The sequence below is a fragment of the Salmo trutta genome, chromosome 21, assembly GCF_901001165.1.
Source record: "Salmo trutta chromosome 21, fSalTru1.1, whole genome shotgun sequence".
Lineage (NCBI taxonomy): Eukaryota > Metazoa > Chordata > Actinopteri > Salmoniformes > Salmonidae > Salmo > Salmo trutta.
In genome coordinates, this window is record NC_042977.1 from 27,935,504 (window position 1) to 27,955,493 (window position 19,990).

The following is a 19,990-nucleotide window of genomic DNA, read 5'->3' on the forward strand; positions in this document are numbered from 1 at the left end:
ACTACACACCTACAAAACTTAGAAACATCATCAATGCACTTTCTTTAAAAAAGTTATACATTTGTCTGTCTTAAAACCTCTCATTTCTTTTCTGTAACACAATTAAGCCTAACTAATTAGACAATCCTTACATTTTGATCACATTGACATTGTTAATTAATGTTGGCACTGTTCCTACTCCTCTCCTGCTTTTCTCCCTCCTAACGCTTACAGGTCTTGCTCAAGGCTAATTCATGTTGAACCACGTTTTGCCCTCTATATTGTCCTGGAGTCCCTGTGCCTCCGCGGTACCCATGGGAGCACACGCTTCTGTCCTTCAACCACAGAGCCTAATTTTAGAAGTCTGCCAATCCAGCCCTCTCCTCCTCCCCACTGCACAATGAGCTGTGAGGACTGAGGAGCCTTCCGCTCTGAGACCTGATGTGTCTACCTATTCAGCTCACTTTGAGCAGCCGGCACCCCAGCCTTATTGCCAGCAATGGCGCGTATGGACACACGCTCACATAGAAACACGGGTCTGCATTGCTGGGGAAGGTGATTCAAGTTTCAAGAATGAGAATGTGAGTTCTTACATGATCTTGGTTATTAGTGTTTATGCTTTTCAGGTTCTCCTCTATTCATTACTGGAAAAACTTGAAAACGTCTCTGCACACTTCTAGTCAGATCCACATTTATTTTAATAGTAGCTACTGTAAGCTTTCAGCTTGCTCTGATGAAGGTCGACTGACCGAAAGCTTAGATACTATTAAAATAAATGAGGATCTTACTGGAAGTGCGCAGAGACTTTTTCCTGTTTCTCCTGTTTGGCATTTTATCTCCAGCACCTTCAATAATGGGTTTTGGGTGTGCAGTAGATTCAGCCTATTATCCTCATTTAAAGTTTCTCCAGTTCCTTATGCAATCATTACAACTATAGATTATGAGCCACTGCTGCTGCATAATTTGGTAAGCAGCAAGTTTATAAGATTGGAGCTCTTGACTTTTCCTTTTTCTCCTCACTTTATAAACTAACAATGATGTAGTCCGGTGGTCTGGTAAATAACATTGTGCGCTGATTTAATTGATAACCATCTACTCTATCTGCAGGTTGAGGGAGCACATATCCTCACCTCTTGAGAGAGATGCTGAAGGTAAGCGCAGCGGACACATCAATTACTGTCTCGAAAACGTCACCCTAGGCAACAGAAAACTATGATAATGAAAATATTTCGGTGTGTCCTCTTCAGACAAACAGCTCTCCCAAAAAATAACGAGGCAGACATGCCAGAACGTCCCAATTCGAAACAAAATTGTGCAGGCAAAACCTTTGCAGTGGTTTGAGTTAAGGTAGTTGATGCAAACTAGCCACTTGCGAAATGCACTCATTAAAAATAACCTCTGACCTTCATCTTGCTAGCTACTATTTTTATTTTTCTAGGAAATAAGGTAGTGACACAAGCATTGACATAGTCTCTCTATGCGTAAAGAGTTTGTCCTTGAAACCAGACCCCAGTCACTGTTGCCTAGCGACAAAGAGATAACAGCAAACATACAGGTCATTTAGTCTAGTTAATATGGCCTCCAGTGGGGTTACTGCTGCATTCTGATTGGCCAAGATACATTTTTGTGATTCTGACCATTGACCAAGGTATTCTTGATGATGATTCAATGATCTGGTGGTCCCTTTGTTGAAGCCCCTATTCAGAGGAAGGCCAGAGAGTAATCTACTCACAGTGACAGGTCTAACAAATGGGGGGTTCGTTTTGGGCACCATTATCATTTCTCTTTGTTATTTATGAGTTATGCAGACAAAGACCATTGGGTTCTAAAAATAGAGGAGCCTTGAATGGATTACACCTCTCAAATCAATCAATAAACACCTGTTTACTCTTCAAGACCACAGAGAACAAACGTAATAATTGTAATGATGTTTGTGCTAATTAGTAAGCAGTCTAGGCATCTCCTCCCATATGCATACATGGCAATATAATTTAATAAGTATAATTTATATATGAAATACTCACAATAAACACCCACAATTACTACCATTCTACAGAGCATTCATCTACAGTAAGTCGAGTCTCTGAAAAGAAAGTGTGGCCATGCAGCCCCTTAAGAAGTGATGTTACATAATACTACTCCCACATGTAGTATAAATAGTTCCCATTCCTTCCCTTCAGACACTCTGTTTTTACGGGGCTGCCTGCATCTCACGCACTCTGTAAACTCCATAGAGATACCGTATCTCTATGCCAGTATACACCTTGTTTAAAAGGAGATCTTACAGATGTAGGTAGGATCTTAATGTGAGCCAGTTTGCTACAGCAGGAAATAGTCCTGCGGCAACAGGAAATGTGAATTATTATATGGATTATAATTAAAACAGACATTTTTGTAGGGGTTGATCCATTTTTCGTAAAGGAAAATCAAGTCTGAAATTTCAATGTGGAAATTACAAACTTCAGAAGACTTTTTAAACCTCAAATACACTACAAGTTAAACATTTCTGGCATTGCAGGAAAGTTCTCCTTAAAAGGGTGATCATATTAAGGCCAGGCACCTCAGGCTAAAATTATTGCTTTGCATCTACTTATCAATTTTGGGATTTATTGGTATTTTGGTCCATTAATATTAGTATTTTGAAAAGTAAAAAAGTTCCTGAAAATATATATTAATGCATCCTGAGCTCTCCTTTAACCTCTCATTTTACAATGCACTAGAGGATAAGGTCCCTCGGCTTAGACCTGTGTAGTTTGACGGCCCTCCATTGTTACATGGCCTCCCACTTATCTTTATCTTTCTTGTTTCTTTTAACTTTTATGCCCTTAATCGGGTATATATAGCCCATTTCAGTGTTGTCTGCATCTTAAAGGCAGTCAACATTTCATGAATTGCAACCTCTTAAAATGGAAATACATTCATAATTTCAAAGCTCACACGTCATGTAAATGCACATTTCATAGAGAATGTTCCAACCTGGACTATATGTGGTAACTTACTTTGAAGAGATGGTGATTGGGTCTAAATAGATGTTTGTCAGTCTAAATTCAGTGTACTTGTCTTTAACTGCCATTTTCTGAAAGTCAAACTCTTTTCACACCCCAGCTATTTTTTCTCAGCCTCAGAAGCATATTTATCCACAATCTGCTATGTATAAATCTGGTCCTGGAGTGTCTTAACAAAATAAAATATTTAAGCTGATTCTAAAAATCTGCCAGAAAAAATGGATTTGTGTGAAATGAGAATAGGCACATATTTAATGATATCACATCATTTGCATATTTTAACAATATTTCAGAAACATTTTAATACAAAAAGTATCATATTTGTGTCCACATTCAACTGGTAAAAGTTGATTGTGATATGATTAAGGGGGGGGAAAAATCCCTATTAGGGTGTGATGCCTGGCCTTAAGATGATACATCTGTAGTAGTTCAGCCTACATGCCTGCTTATTTGTATTAAACTGATGCTATTCTCACGATTATGAAAAGCCTATACGCTATTACTGTAGAGGTCAGAGCCAATCTCAGCAGAGTGACCGCCCTCTTGCACTAGTCATCTGTGGAGAAATGGTAAACTCACCCCTCTAGAGAGTAGAGTAGAGCTGGGAACATACGCCTGGCTCAGTGATGGAAGCTTGAAATAGGAACAAACCAATATTGGTACATTGTCTCATATAGAGGAGATGACTAGAGGAATATCTGTAGGCTATGTGTGGGTATGTGATACCGCCACTTATAAACAGGAACCAGTGATGGGCAGCAGTTTTCAGAACCAACTGTGGACAGCGCCATTGACAGATTTCAGCACCACATGAGATGGACAGCTTCACTGGCAGATTTCAGCACCACATGAGACGGACAGCAAATGGACAGACATTCACATTTAATTGGAGAAATCTAACAATGGTGGTTCAGTGGCGGCCAAGGGAGTCTTTTGTAGCCGTTTGAAAATGAAAATACCATTAGGCATTTAAGCATGCATACACACTGACTGCCTGAAGCGATATTTTAGATGATTTATTTGTATTCCTTTTTCCTCTCTGTCCAAGGACACAAACATAGCAGTGGTCTTAGCACTAGAACCTTCCCTTTGTGTTGACCATCATGTCAGTCAATGATCCGTCAGTCCACAGTGCTGCCCCGGCCTGTATGCTAGCTCCCTCCAGTGATCACCAAGGGAAGCCACACCCCTGTATGTTGGTCAACACCATTTACTTCAACAACCCTATGACAACTCAATTTACATTGTGAAGATACTGTACATTACCACTCAGCCATTACCCAGGCAGTTTTTGCTATTGATGTAGAAACTAAGACACACGATAGTAATATCCCATAAATAGCAGGATTATAGTGTTTAGACTGGTGTTACAGTCCAAAGGGTATCTGTCTTATACAATCCAGGTTGCAGACAACAACCACTTTGAACCAACTATGTCCAAAAACACTATGCAATTTCTGTGGCTAAAACAATGTTAAGAGCTATCTCTCAAGAAAGATTACACCTATTGGCCTGTATGTTCATGGTGTGTCTACTCGTACTCATGGCCAAAATAATCGCTGCATAAAGAACTCGCCAACTCACTGCACATCTTCAGTCCACTCATGTAACACACTGTGTGCCTTCAAGATCTACTCATGTTAGACTCTGTGGATCAATGAGGTAGTTGTGAGGGGTCTCAAGGTTCCCATACTGTGGCTACAGGATGGAACAACGTGTTCCCAGGGTAACCACCAGACCAAGCCAGCTGTCCGACCAATCCAGCCAGAGTCCATAGTCTGTCATGCCCCCTTTGCCCTCTGGCATCACTCCAGTTGGCCGTCGCTGACCGCCCCCGACCGACCTTCCCTGACTGTTTGGGTTTTCACACCATGCACTTACACTTTCCAATTGGCAGCACACAACACCTGCCTGAGCTGCCTCTCTGTTGCGATTTACCATAGCACTGAGCAAGCCCTCCCTAGCTCTTCTGTTCTACACCTTGGCAGAGGCTGGAAAGTCAGAGAGAAGGTTAAACTAGCAAGATGGGGGAGTAGCGGCGTAGTTTGTCACAGTTCATCTGTATTCTAAAAGGTTGTCCATTCAGTTCTGTAAAAACATGTGGTTCCATCTGTCATGTAATAATGATAGCGAGAGAGAAGTTTGGAAAAGAGTCTGAATAAGGTCGTTTTTCATCGCCCAGTCATTACAGAGGGGTAATTAACAAGTCTAGGGCTCCTTCATCAACCTCATTATCTCCCTTTTACCATGAGGGGCGTTTCACAGGGAAATCATTCATTTGTCTGTCTGTTATACGCACACTCATATACGTGTGCACGCACACACACACAGTGAGCACAAAGACACACAGTGAGCACAGAGACAGGCAGGCGCGTGCGTGCGCGCACACGCACACACACACACACACACACGGCAGTGTTAATATCCAATGGTCATCTTAATAAGAAGACTTTCATTGCTATCATTAACCTTTTGGCTAATTTCATGGCTTTTTGTACGGTAGGCCTATATGAGTTTGATGTCAGAGTCCCTTCAGTTACAAAGGAACTTTTCAAAGCGTGCGTGTGTGTTCAGTTGTGGAGTGAAAAGTGTTTGTCTGATGATTGCAGCTTTACACTGTAAACAGTGGTATCTGCTTACCCATGTGTGGTCTCTAGTCCCATGGTAAATCAACACAGGCTTGGAGCCAGCCTGCATCATGTTTACTTATGTTATGACTCCACTGATGTCTTCTTCGTCTCATGCTTCTCTCATATCCTCATATCTAGTGTGGGGAAAACCAGGAGTAGACAGATGTTGTGCCATCTCTTCCATCTCTGTCATGAATATTTAATCAAAGCAATTTTTTTTGGAATAGTTTAGTGACAAACAAAAAATTACCCAAAAGGACCTCTTAGTAACTTACTGCAATTTGTCTTCAGGCAGACTATTAACCAAAACAGTTAAATCATATCGAAGGCAAAAAAATTCTTAAAAACTCATGACAAATCATGACAGAAGAAACAGCAGTACATCACTGAGACTTTTATGTTGAGTGTGTTAAAGACATGAAGAGGTTCTCCAAATAACAAGAACAAGTATTTCGGAAGCAAAATACCAAGAATTCCTGTTCAGCAGGGTGAAACGTTACAAAACGATCAGATAGAAATGTACTGTGTAGAACAGATACGTTTGTCTTTCAGGTAGAATAGACATTGTCAGCTCTATTCCTTACATTTCTACCTGCAACATTGATACGATAGTCTTCGCAGCAAATCTGTATCCACAGGTTAACAGTTTGCAAAATATCTGCAACGTTCACCTGAATAAATCCACCCCTGATCCACACCCTCTTCATCATGACTCGTGAATATGCTGTTATGGTGACATAAAACAGATTTATGAGCCTCATCAACTTTATTCATCCCCATTAACTGCTTACAAAGGAGTCAAACAAAAAAGTCAAAGGACCTTTAAAAATCAAAGCTATTTATTGGCAAGTAGTTACCATGGTAATCTAGCATGGCGTGAGCACAAGAACAGCAATAAAATATGAATTAATAGTAACAGGGGGCTTTGCAGAAGCAGGTCAAGGACTTAATACATTATCTACAGCAGAAAAAAAACATAGCACGCCAAATCTGACAATGACCATAGGAGTTGGCAAGCCTGCACAAACAAATCTCGGATCAGGCTAGAAGAATGTACAGAACTTCAGGAATAAGATGACATCCAAATAAGACTCAAGGAGGAGAAAGTTCTTGATCAATCTAAAGATACAATTTAACAGAGCCTGGTTCGTGCCGTGTGAAAGGGGAAAGGAAGCTAAATATATCCTGGGGCAGAGTCAAGGGCATGATGAGGAATACATCCATACAAAATGTCCTCAGTAATTACTGTTCAAGGAGAGGAAGGAAGAAGGATAACCACAGAAACAAAACGTAGGATATGCATGGAATAAAGGAGAATCCGGTGTAGGCCAATTCAACTGTGTAGACTAAGAATTATATTTATATCAGATTTAATCCTTAAAAAAAAAATCATTATCTAACTATGTGTTACGTTTTGAAAGCCTCTCTCACTGTCATCCTCAGTTCTCTCAATTGGTAATAAAGTTCCTCTTCTCTACAGACCAAACTAAAACATATGTCCCAGAGTGGTGGGTCACATGGTTTTTAAAAACTCCTGGATAAACTCCTGGCTTTGGGGATGATGAAATCCCTGTCAAACTGCATCAACCTGGTAGTTGTTCATATGAATTACATTTTAAAGAAGGGGGCTTCCTATAATCCTGTGCAGACTCCCCAACAACCAGATGTTCCGGTTTTCAGGGGAAATGGAAAGAGAGCCTGTGACGCAACTTCCTCTTTTGGACGTTAACCTGGTGACACTTGGTTGAACAGTGCAGAAGAGAACCTCCGACTGTTTTTTTCCCTTCTCGTCAAGACCAGTACGTAGGGGATCTAGTGTAGTTTAAGGCGTTTCTTTTACACCTGCTACATGAGGTTACCTATACACAGACACAGAAAAAGCAACATGATTGGACAATAAAACTCACAGAGCTGAGCTTGCTTTATGCAGGCTTGCATCATGTAGTCCTGCCCTATGCAACTGTAGGCCTAATTAAGCATTAACTCACAGTCTATGTCAGCTATTGTGTTTATTGATTCATTCCAGTTAATCATTTTGAATTGAAAAGGTCTAGGTAGCCTAGTCAGCCCAAGTTTGAATATAAACCAAATGATCTCATTCACATCTTCTCACAAACAAATGGGCTATAAATATACAACCTTACCGCTTTGTTTACCCTGGCCAGCCCAGAGGAACAGGGTGCATAGTTAGCTAGACTATGCAGCTGCTGTTGTTAGTAGCCTACAGTTGATCAGACTGAAAAATAGTCTCATTTCCATGGAATACAGCATGTCAGATCGCTAATGTTGAGGTGTATACTGTAGGCTGCTACATTTATATAAGAGTTGTTGTGTCTGTTGGGCAGGGGCGTAGTACTATAACTAATCTCATGTTATTTGACACATTTTGCCATGAGGCTGAGAGAAAATGTTGCTATTTAGAGCTCAGGGATTCTTGAAAGACGGGACAATCAATTTTTTTCTACAAATATTTGTCTTAATAGTAACAAAATTTGAAATACATATTTTGATAGACCAAAGATTGAGCTATGACCCAATCTAAAGGAAAAACCTATTAATTTATGTAAACTGTCAGACACCATGAAAGCCATTTCATTTTTACAATTATTGTCCAAGAAATGTTTAAAGGCCTGTTTAATTCTAACAGATTTTTCAAATATGTAATACAAATCTCCAAACCTCTTTATGTTTTGTTTTATAGCACTATTAAATGCTCCAGGGCTTAATTCACATTTTGCCATGTTTTACAACATAAAACAACATTCATAAAGCAAACATTATCCCTTAGGCGTAGCAATCTTTACTAACGACATGTTACTGGCATGACACTGAGTAAAGCCAGCGTGTATGTATGCAGATGACTCAACACTATATACACATCAGCTACTGTACAACAGCGACTGAAATGATTGCAACACTTAAAGAGCTGCAGTTAGTTTCAGAGTGGGTGGCAAGGAATAAGTTAGTCCTAAATATTTCTAAAACTAAAAGCATTGTATTTGGCACAAATCATTCACTAAACCCTAAACCTCAACTAAATCTTGTAAGAAATAATGTGGAAATTGAGAAAGATGAGGTGACTAAAGTGCTTGGAGTAACCCCTGACCAACTGTCATGGTCAAAACATATTGATACAACAGTAGCTAGATGGGGAGAAGTCTGTCCATAATAAAGCGCTGCTCTGCCTTCTTAACAACACTATCAACAAGGCAGGTCCTACAGGCCCTAGTTTTGTCGCACCTGGACTAGTGTTCAGTCGTGTGGTCAGGTGCCACAAAAAGGGACTTAGGAAAATTGCAATTGGCTCAGCACAGGGCAGCACGGCTGGCCTTTGGATGTACACAGAGAGCTAACATTAATAATACACATGTCAATCTCTCCTGGCTCAAAGTGGAAGAGACATTGACTTCATCACTACATGTATTTATGAGAGGTATTGACATGTTGAATGCACCAAGCTGTCTGTTTAAACTACTGGCGCAAAGCTCGGACACCCATACACACCCCACAAGACATGCCACAAGAGGTCTCTTCACAGTCCCCAAGTCCAGAATAGACTATGGGAGGCGCACAGTACTAAATAGAGCCATGACTACATGGAACTCTATTCCACATCAAGTAACTGACGCAAGCAGTAAAATTAGATTTAAAAAAGCGGATTAAAATACACCTTATGGTATTCAGGGACTGTGAAGCAACACATACATAGGCACAGACACATGCATATGCATACACACACACGATAACATACGCACTATACACACAGGTACACATGGATATTGTACTGTAGATATGTGGTAGTGGTGGCCTTAGGGCACACAGTGTGTTGTGAAATCTGTGAATGTATTGTAATGTTTTTAAAACTGTATAACTGCCTTAATTTTGCTGGACACCAGGAAGAGTAGCTGCTGCCCTGAAATAAAAGATCACAGAAATGTTCCATACACAAAAAAAGCTTATTTCTCTCAAATTGTGTGCACAAATTTGTTTACATCCCTGTTAGTGAGCATTTCTCCTTTGCCAAGATAATCCATCCACCTGACAGGTGCGGCATATCAAGAAGCTGATTAATCAGCATGATCATTAAAGAGGTGCACTTTGTGCTGGGGACAATAAAAGGCCACTCTAAAATGTTCAGATTTGTCACACAACACAATGCCAGTCTCAAGTTGAGGGAGTGTGCAATTGGCATGCTAACTGCAGGAATGTCCACCAGAGCGGTTGCCAGAGAATTAAATGTTAATTTCTCTACCCTAAGCCACCTCCAAAGTCATTTTAGGCAGTACATCCAACCAGCCTCACAACCGCTGACCACGCCAGGCCAGGACCTCCCCATCCTGCTTCTTCACCTGTGGGATTGTCTGAGACCAGCCACCCGGACAGCTGATGAAACTGTGGATTTGCACAAACAAAGAATTTCTGCACAAACTGTCAGAAACCGTCTCAGGGAAGCTCATCTGCGCTCTCGTCGTGCTCACCAGGGTCTTGACCTGACTGTAGTTCCGCGTCGTAACCGACTTCAGCGGGCAAATGCTCATATTAGATGGCCACCGGCACACTGGAGAAGTGTGCTCTTCATGGATGAATCCTGGTTTCAACTGTACCGGGCAGATGGCAGATAACGTGTATGGCGTAGTGAGTGCGCCATGGTGGTGGTGGGGTTACGGTATGGGAAGGCATAAGCTACAGACATACAGACACAATTGCATTTTATTGTTGGTAATTTGAATGCATAAGATACCGTGATGAGAACCTGAGGCCCATTGTTGTGACATTCATCCGCCGCCATGTTTCAGCATGATAATGCATGGCACCATGTCGCAAGCATCTGTACTCAATTCCTGGAAGCTGAAAATGACCCGTTCTTCCATGGCCTGCATACTCACCAGACATGTCACCCATTGAGCTTGTTTGGGAAGCTCTGGATCGACGTGTACGACAGCATGTTCCAGTTCCTGCCAATATCCAGCAACTTCACACAGCCATTAAAGAGGAGTGGGATGACATTCCACAATAAACAGCCTGATCAACTACAGTGCATTGAGAAAGTATTCAGACCCTTTGACTTTTTACACATTTTGTTAAGTTACAGCCTTATTCTAAAATGCCTTAAATAAATAAAAATGCTCAATCTACACACAAAACCCCATTACGACAAAGCAAAAACCTTTTTTTTATTTTTTATTTAGCAAATTTATTACAAATAAAAAACAGAAATACCTTATTTACATAAGTATTCATGAGACTCGAACTCAAGTGCATCCTGTTTCCATTGATCATCCTTGAGATGGTTCTACAACTTGTGGTAAATTCCATTGATTGAGCATGATTTGGAAAGGCACACACCTGTCTATATAAGGTCCCACAGTTGACAGTGCATATCAGAGCAAAAACCAAGCCATGAGGTCAAAGGAATTGTCCGTAGAGCTCCGAGACAGGATTGTGTCGAGGTACAAGATCTGGGAAAGGGTAGCAAAACATTTCTGCAGCATTGAAGGTCCCCAAGAACACAGTGGCCTCCATCATTTTTAAATGGAAGAAGTTGGGAACTACCAAGACTCGCTGGCCACCTGGCTAATCTGAGCAATTGGGGGAGAAGGCCCTTTGTCAGGGAGGTGACCAAGAACCCGATGGTGGAGAAGGGAGAACCTTCCAGAAGGACAACCATCTCTGCAATCAAACCTTTATGGTACAGTGGCCAGACGGAAGCCACTCCTCAGTAAAAGGCACATGACAGCCCACTTGGAGTTTGCCAAAAGGTACCTAAAGACTCTCAGACTATGAGAAACAAGATAATTTGATCTGATCAAACCAAGATTGAACTATTCGGCCTGAATGCCAAGCTTCACGTCTGGAGGAAACCTTGCACCATCCCTACGGTGAAGCATGGTGGTGGCAGAATCATGCTGTGGGGATGTTTTTCAGCGGCAGGGACTGGGAGACCAGCCAGGATCGAGGGAAAGATGAATGGAGCAAAGTTCAAAGAGATCCTTGATGAAAACCTGCTCCAGAACGCTCAAGACCTCAGACTGGGGTGAAGGTTCACCTTCCAACAGGACAACGACCCTAAGCACACAGCCAAGACAATGAAGGAGTGGCTCCGGACAAGTCTCTGAATGTCCTTGAGCGGCCCAGCCAGAGCCCAGACTTGAACCCAATTGAACATCTCTAGAGAGACCTGAAAATAGCTGTGGAGCAACGCTCCCCATCCAACCTGACAGAGCTTGAGAGGATCTGCAGAGAAGAATGGGAGAAACTCCCCAAATACAGGCGTGCCAAGCTTGTAGCGTCATACCCAAGAAGACAAGGCTGTAATTGCTGACAAAGGTGCTTAAACAAAGTACTGAGCAAAGGGTCTGAATACTTATGTAAATAAGGTATTTCTGTTTTTAATAAATGTGCAAAAATTTATACAAACTTGTTTTTGCTTGTCATTATGGGGTTTTGTGTGTAGATTGATGAGGGGGGGAAAACAAATCAATTTTAGAATAAGGATGTAAAATAACTAACGTGGAAAAAGTCTCTGTGTCTGAATACTTTCCGAATGCACTGTATATTCAAAGGAGATGTGTCGCATTGCATGAGGCAAATGGTAGTCACACCAGACACTGACTGGTTAACATTTTTTTAAAGGTATCTGTCACGTCCTGGCCATAGAAAGCTTTTATTTTCTATGGTAGAGTAGGTCAGGGCGTGACAGGGGGTTTTGTCTAGTTTATTTATGTCTATGTTGGTTCTAGTTTCTTTTTTGTCTAGTTTATGTATTTCTATGTGGGGTTCTAGTTTCTGTATTTCTATGTTGTTTTTTGGGGTGATGATCTCCAATTAGAGGAAGCTGGTCATTGTTGTCTCTAATTGGGGATCATATTTAAGTTGTTGTTTTTCCCACTAGGTTTTGTGGGAGATTATTTTGAGTTAGTGTATGTTGCACCTCTTCGTCACGGTTTGTTGTTTTGTTTATTAGGTATTTGTATGTCTTGCATAGTTTCACAGTTAAAATAAAATGTGGAATGATACACACTCTGCGCTTTGGTCCCCTTCTCATTCCGACGAACGTCGTGACAGAATCTCCCACCACCAAAGGACCAAGCAGCGTGGTAAACAGGAATGGACATGGGAGGAAATATTGGACGGGAAAGGACCCTGGAGGCAGGAAGGGGAGTATCGCCGTCCAAAGGAGGAGATTGAAGCAGCGAGAGCAGAACGGCGATATTACAAGGCGTTATACCATCAAGGCAAGCACGAGAGGCAGCCCACACATTTTTTTTTGGGGGGGAGGGGGCACACGGGGAGTTTTGTGGAGTCAGGTTTGGGACCTGAGCCCGCTCGTCGTGCTTTCCTGCGGAGAGCCGAGGGGTGAACCAGAGCCAGTCAGGGTGACTAGTGAGGAACTCGACGCAAGATTCCGGAGAGAGGTGTTGGCATTGAGAGCGCTGCAGAGCGGGCATGCTGAGGAGCGTGACACCAGTCCGGTGTCATTTGCACCTGTTTCACGCATCTGGCCTTCAGTGCGCCTCCCCAGTATGGTACGTCCTGTGTCTCCTCCACGCACTCGCTTTAGGGAGCGTGTGACCTGTCAGGCACCATGTTTTGCAGTGATACGCACGGTGTCTCCAGTGCGCATTCACAGACCAGTGCGTCCTATGCCAGCGCCCCGCACTTGCCGGGCTAAAGTGAGCATTCAGCCAGGACGGATTGTGCCAGCCCTACGCTCCAGACCTCCAGTGTGCCTCCACAGCCCAGTACGCCCTGTGCCTGCTCCTCGTACTCGCCCTGAAGTGCGTGTCACCAGTCTGGGGCCACCTGTCCCGGCTCCACGCACTAGGCCTTCAGTGAGTCTCTCCAGTCCGATGTGTCCTGTTCCTGCTCCCCGCACTCGCCCTGAGGTGCGTGTTACCAGTCTGGCGCCACCTGTACCAGCCCCACGCATCAGGCCTCCAGTGCGCCTGCCCAGTCCGGGGTGTCCTGTTCCTGCTCCTCGCCCTGAGGTGCGTGTTACCAGTCTGGCACCACCTGTGCCAGCCCCACGCATCAGGCCTCCAGTGAGCATTCCCAGTTCAGAGCTTCCGGCGACAGTTCCCAGTCCAGAACCTCCTGAGATGGCCCACAGTCCGGAACCTCCTGAGACGGCCCACAGTCCGGAGACTCCAGCGACGGCCCCCAGTTCGGAGACTCCAGCGACGGCCCGCAGTCCGGAGCCTCCAGCGGCGGCCCGCAGTCCGGAGCCTCCAGCGGCGGCCCGCAGTCCGGAGCCTCCAGCGGCGGCCCGCAGTCCGGAGCCTCCAGCGGCGGCCCGCAGTCCGGAGCCTCCAGCGGCGGTCTGCAGTCCAGAGACACAAAAGCGGAGGGATCAGCTGGTGGAGCGTGACAGGGGGTTTTGTCTAGTTTATTTATGTCTATGTTGGTTCTAGTTTCTTTTTTCTATGTTGGGTTTTTTGTCTAGTTTATGTTTTTCTATGTGGGGTTCTAGTTTCTGTATTTCTATTTTTGGGGGGGGATGATCTCCAATTAGAGGCAGCTGGTCATCATTGTCTCTAATTGGGGATCATATTTAAGTTGTTGTTTTTCTCACTAGGTTTGTGGGAGATTATTTTGAGTTAGTGTTTGTTGCACCTCTTCGTCACGGTTTGTTGTTTTGCTTATTAGTTATTTGTGTCTTGCATAGTTTCACAGTTAAAATAAAATGTGGAACGATACACACGCTGCGCTTTGGTCCCATTCTTCAGACAGCCGTAACAGTATCTGTGACCAACAGATACATATCTGTATTCCCAGTCATGTGAAATCCATAGATTAGGGCCTAATGAATATATTTCAATTGACTGATTTCCTTATCTGAACTGTAACTCAGTAAAATCTTTGAAATGGTTCCATATTGCACTTATATTTTTGTTCAGTGTACTTCAATTGTTTAAGCATGTTGCAGAACAGTGATTAAAATAGGTTTTCAGAATATTGACAAAACAATATTGACTCCACTCCATCACATTTGACAACAGACACCAGAAAACAGACATATTTTTGTCTCTACAAATAAAAGTTAAATTCAAACATTTGTAAAATATGGAAAATTATTCATTTGAAAATCCCCAATAAAAACATAACCATTCCATGAGATCTGTCAACACTCTGATGGAGGAGACGTTAGACATAGATCTGACAGAGTTGATGTTTTCTTTAAGTAGTATACACAGTAGCAATTTTGTTTTTCGTCAGTTTTATGACGGACTCTAAAACCTAATTATATGCAACATATTTGAACCAAAATTCATATCCCATCTTAAATCAGGCAGATGGAGTTGACAGTTTTTGGTTGTGACCATGGTGATTCCAATATTGTTTGTTTAAATCTATCAAAAGTAGAGAACTTTGCAGACCATGAGTGGTCTTGTTGCACTACATGTAATGAGGACATGAATAAGGGGTCCTTATGGTATAGCTGACCCTGCTCATTCCTGATTCATTTAGGATTTTAGACAAATCTGACGAAGTTGACCAAATCTCTGGACAAATCTTTTAGGACAGTTTTGAAATATTATTTAAAGTCACAGAGGGCTATTGCAATAAACTATATAAGATACTTTTTCTGTTAATATCCATTGTTTGAGAGTTTAAAATTGGGATCCTTTGCTCTGGACAAGGGCATTTCCAGGCACAGAGCTGACATGGAAATGAATAACATTTAAAGTACTTTAAAAATAAAAATATTTTTCCATATAACATTTCCCTAAATGTACATTTTAAGCTCAAATAATGCATCAACATGTCACGGCTGTCTGAAGAATGGGACCAAGGCGCAGCGTGTGTTCCGTTCCACATTTTATTTTAAACTGTGAAACTATGCAAAACATACAAATAAACTCCTAAACAAAACAACAAACCGTGACGAAGCAGTGCAACATACACTTACTCAAAATACAATCTCCCACAAACCCAGGTGGGAAAAACAACTACTTAAGTATGATCTCCAATTAGAGACAACGATGACCAGCTGCCTCTAATTGGAGATCATCCTCCCAAAAAACAACATAGAAATACAGAAACAAGAACATGACAACATAGAAAATCTAAACTAGACACAACCCCGTCACGCCCTGACCTACTCTACCATAGAAAATAAAAGCTTCTATGGTCAGGACGTGACACAACATATATATATTTTTCAACTATAAAAACAAAGTTACCCTGCTTGCTAAATAAATACAGAAGGAAATTGGATAGCGCGTTTTGTGTGTTGTGCCTGGCCCGCACGACCTGTGATTTCAGTGAATCTGATTGGTCAAGACAAGCAAAGAGCTTGCAGCAGCACTCCGATGTGAATGACAGAGAAATTGTGCACAAGTTGACAAATCATGAGGCAAATCGGTCTAAAAAACAGCACTTTGTCCATTTTAATTTTAACCAAACTTGTCCATTATTATACACTTTACATTACTACTAACTCATCGGATGCTTCGCTATAAGTGTCCTTTATTTTGGGTATAGCAACTTCGTCCTTTCTAGCCTACCGGTATATGGCAAAACATTATTCAAATAAAAACAATTTGTTCTATTGGTAAACATCAGGTAAAGGTTTTCTGAATACTGCTTTTCTTTTCAAGCTGAGAAGAGTTATTTGGACCACATATTGCCCAATGTCAGACTCCTTTCATGTTAGCTTCTCTATACAGAACCTAGCTGTGAATTTCAGCAATTAGGCCTTCTGTTTTGTTACAACAGTAAATTCCCAGCTCCTATTACTTTGAATGGGAAAAAAATCATTTTTCATTACTATGTAACTTGTTCCTGGAATGTGCAGCAAAATTTGTTTACATTTCATCATTTATTTTATGTGCAATGAAAGATAGAGAAGTGTACCAAAACTCATTTGTTGTAAAGCCCTATTTCTTCAAAGTTCGAATGCAACTACAAACACCTCAAAAGGTTTGACTGGGGGCAAAGGATAGATCACGCTGATAAATGTCTGAACCATCTGAGACAGTGAATAGCAAGTCACAGCACCCATACTTCGACTAATATACAAACAATCTCGGTAATACATGAAGATAATATAAAAATCAGTCCAACAATACGTTCCCAAATCCATAAATATACATCTACAAAGCTCTATACAGCAGTCAAATAAAAATCTAGCAACATCAGAGTTTTCGAAGTAATTAATTCACACGCAGAGAGGCCAAACATACCTTTCATACTCTTTCCACTCTGGATAACTTGCGAGTTTTCATTCCGAGTGTTAGGAATGGCTGTTAGTATGAGCCAGACACTAAGCAGACTGATATGGACTGGCTGAGTGAAGCTGATTCAAGATCTGTCCATAGTGGAGACACACCTTACCCCATCATGGTGAGAGCCATCATACACTCAGTGATTCAGCATAAAATCCCCACACCTCACATTAACAAACTGAGTTTGTGTGCATAAGTGTGTATGTGTGCACACTTACTCAGTCTAGCTTAGCTCAGCAAGACACAGAGACACTGCCCTCCTTTCTCAAGTGTAGACAGGCGTCATTGTAAGGACCCCATGTCGAGCTAGCCAGCAGTGGCTAGAATGTGACACACCCTATCAAACTAAAGCAGGCCAGGTCAGTACACAGGGTGACTCTTCAGTATCAGATAGAAGTAACTGTCTGATGGCTACGGATGGCCGCACACACACACACCGCAGCGCTGCTAAAACACAACACTATGGGAGTCTATGGGAACAAGCCAGCCAGCCCAGCAGCCATGCAGGCTCTCAGCATCATCTCCTTCACAACAATCATCTCTAAGCCACTTACCAGAGCCATTATATCCCTCTCCCCATTCAGTCCAGATCAGCAATAACCCTCCACACCACACCACACAGCAGCCACATTACAGCTGCTCTATACCCTCCATGGGCGGGGTTGTTTATTCTTTCTGCTTATGTGCCTCTCTCCCTTCAGCTCCCAGGGGGAATTCACTTGCACTTCATACTTATAGGCCAGAGTCGTCTGTCTCACTCACCGTTTATGAATACAATGAAATAATGGTCCAAAACAGAGTGTAGGTAGGCTCAGTGGTGGCTGTTTGGGTCTGAATGTGTTTAATAGGAATGCATTGGTATTGTATTGTCAGTACATGTTGTAAAATGCACAGTATAACAAGAACACTGGTGTTTCTCCATCACCATGGTGTTTTATGTTCAGTTCCAGATGGATTACCAATACAACACAGGGATTTCTATTAGTGTCAACATTATCATTTTATACTCTGAAACATGTTCTGGTAAATTTCATTCTTTATGAGTGTAGCATTTTGTGAAGTAAGGATTCATCCACAAGTTATAGTCTCTCTAGACAGACGGGTTGCCTCCCACAGTGTACCAATGCTCCAGTTTCCACGTCTGTAGAAGTTCCGGCGTAAATTGGGACAGAGCAGACGTGACGGAAATGGGACGCAATGTCACCGGTGACGTCACTGCCGTACCTGCTTGTTGCCCTAGCTAAACATGAGCACAACATGAGCACAATTCCTGCCCACATTTTAACCCATGCATACCCAAACTCGTGATTTGTTGGAAGAGTTGGTACAATTTATTTTGCACTTAAAAAATGTCCAAAAGAATCTGACATTCTCCCCAGACCTAGTGCTGTTGCTCCTAGGTCTGGGTTTCCGGGACTACACATGCAAGAACTGTTTACTTCAATTTAAAGGAGTGAAATTGTTCTGATCAATAAAGACACTGTTCTGCTTCATTCACACTGAGGCTAGACTCTAGATCATAGAGATTCTATTAAATTACTAGAGGGGCTATGTCATAAACCCACCAAGCTCCGGAATGGGGTGAAAATGGCAGCCATATTTGTCAGGGAAAAATCCAAACTAGTCTAATAATTGGAATGAGTGGCATAATACTGACTTTACTTATGCTGGGAAATAAAAGTAAGGCATGCGATATCAGAAATAGTGTAATAGAATTTTTGTCAACCTAAAATAGTCACAATTATAAATACAGTTTATACGGCTTTTATGCAACTTTTCTGTGTAAATAGCATCTAAAATATATGTAAACAGACCATAAAATGTCAAAGTTGTTGTTTTCTTGGAAAACTGTGAATGCTATTATATGATAGAATAGCAGTACTTGTTGCATATACAACTTGTCTAAGTTCTATCATCAACTGATTTCAGCCAGTGTATGGCTGTGGATTGACTGCATTGTTTGAATGGAATTTTGGCATATTGGCAGCTAATTTGAAAGAATTTATGGAATAATTTCTCTGAATCTGGCTGGCTAGCTAGCTAACAAACATACTTAAGCGATAATGCAGAGAAGCCAGTGTCTGGAGGTGTTTGGAGTATATATTGGCACGGGTCTATGTAGGCCCGAGACAAAGTCATTATCACTTTTATACAATGGGTAACCAACATATTCAAATAATGGTTGACATATTTTCATTAAAAACATTATTTAGATTAATTTATTCATACTATTTCATCCTTCCACAAGATATAGTCCCGACACAAATCTAGGGTTGCTACCCAAGCCAGCTGGATGTTCGTTCTAGCGGTTGCTAGAGACGCGACCCAGTCGTTCAGTCTTTTTGTTCTGTATCTATGAACGCGACCCAGTCATTCGTTCTAAATGTTCGATTGCCATACTGGCTGGCAACGTTCTTATCGCTTGCATGCTAGCTAGCCAACTACAGCTGACTTACAGTCACGTCAAACAGTGCAGCCAGAATAACAGCAAAGTAACTGTTTTCTAGTGACATTTATTTGGATACATCCATAACAATGAGCTAATGATGCGCGATTTTGCCTAGCAGAGAAAATGTACTCTCTTGTCAGGACACTGTTCAGAGAAAAGAAAGACAATCCACGACATTCGTTTGAGCTGATTTTTATAAATGAAACCATACATTCTCTGTTATCCACCACAGCTGAGATAGCTAAAACTACTTATTGTATGTCCCATTTATCTGTGCATTCCCCTGTGCTACTACTTCTGCTGCCTTGCTTCAGCCTTTCGGGTGTTGATGATGCTGCAGTGTTTCTCTTTGTTTTCGGCAAGGATGTTGCTCCAGCGTTTTCTATTTGTCAGTGAGGGACACCAGTAGCGAACCTTCGGGTCGTAATCTCCCTCACTTCTAAACCAGTATTGGCCAGTTTCTGGACTGTCGTGGACCTGATGCTGTGATTTATGTATGTAGTTGTTCCCGCTGCCCTGCAGATCTTGGGTAGAAGTACTGCCAGATAGTTCACTCCCATCGGCTCTGACGTGTATCAGATCGAGTCTCCGATACACTCCTCTCCTTGGGTGGAGATAAAAATGCAAGGGCGTTCTCTGGGCATTTTGATAGATATTTCTCCAGTGATGCCACCAGGCATAGTGGGTTCCCTGGCTGCT

At 42.0% G+C, this 19,990-nt stretch overlaps 1 protein-coding gene across 2 annotated transcripts in view; it reads right to left on the reverse strand.

The window, feature by feature from the left end:
- The window catches only part of LOC115157100 (dipeptidyl aminopeptidase-like protein 6), a 130,438-nt gene that overhangs the window by 81,090 nt on the left and 29,358 nt on the right, over positions 1-19,990 (reverse strand). The window lies entirely within an intron of this gene.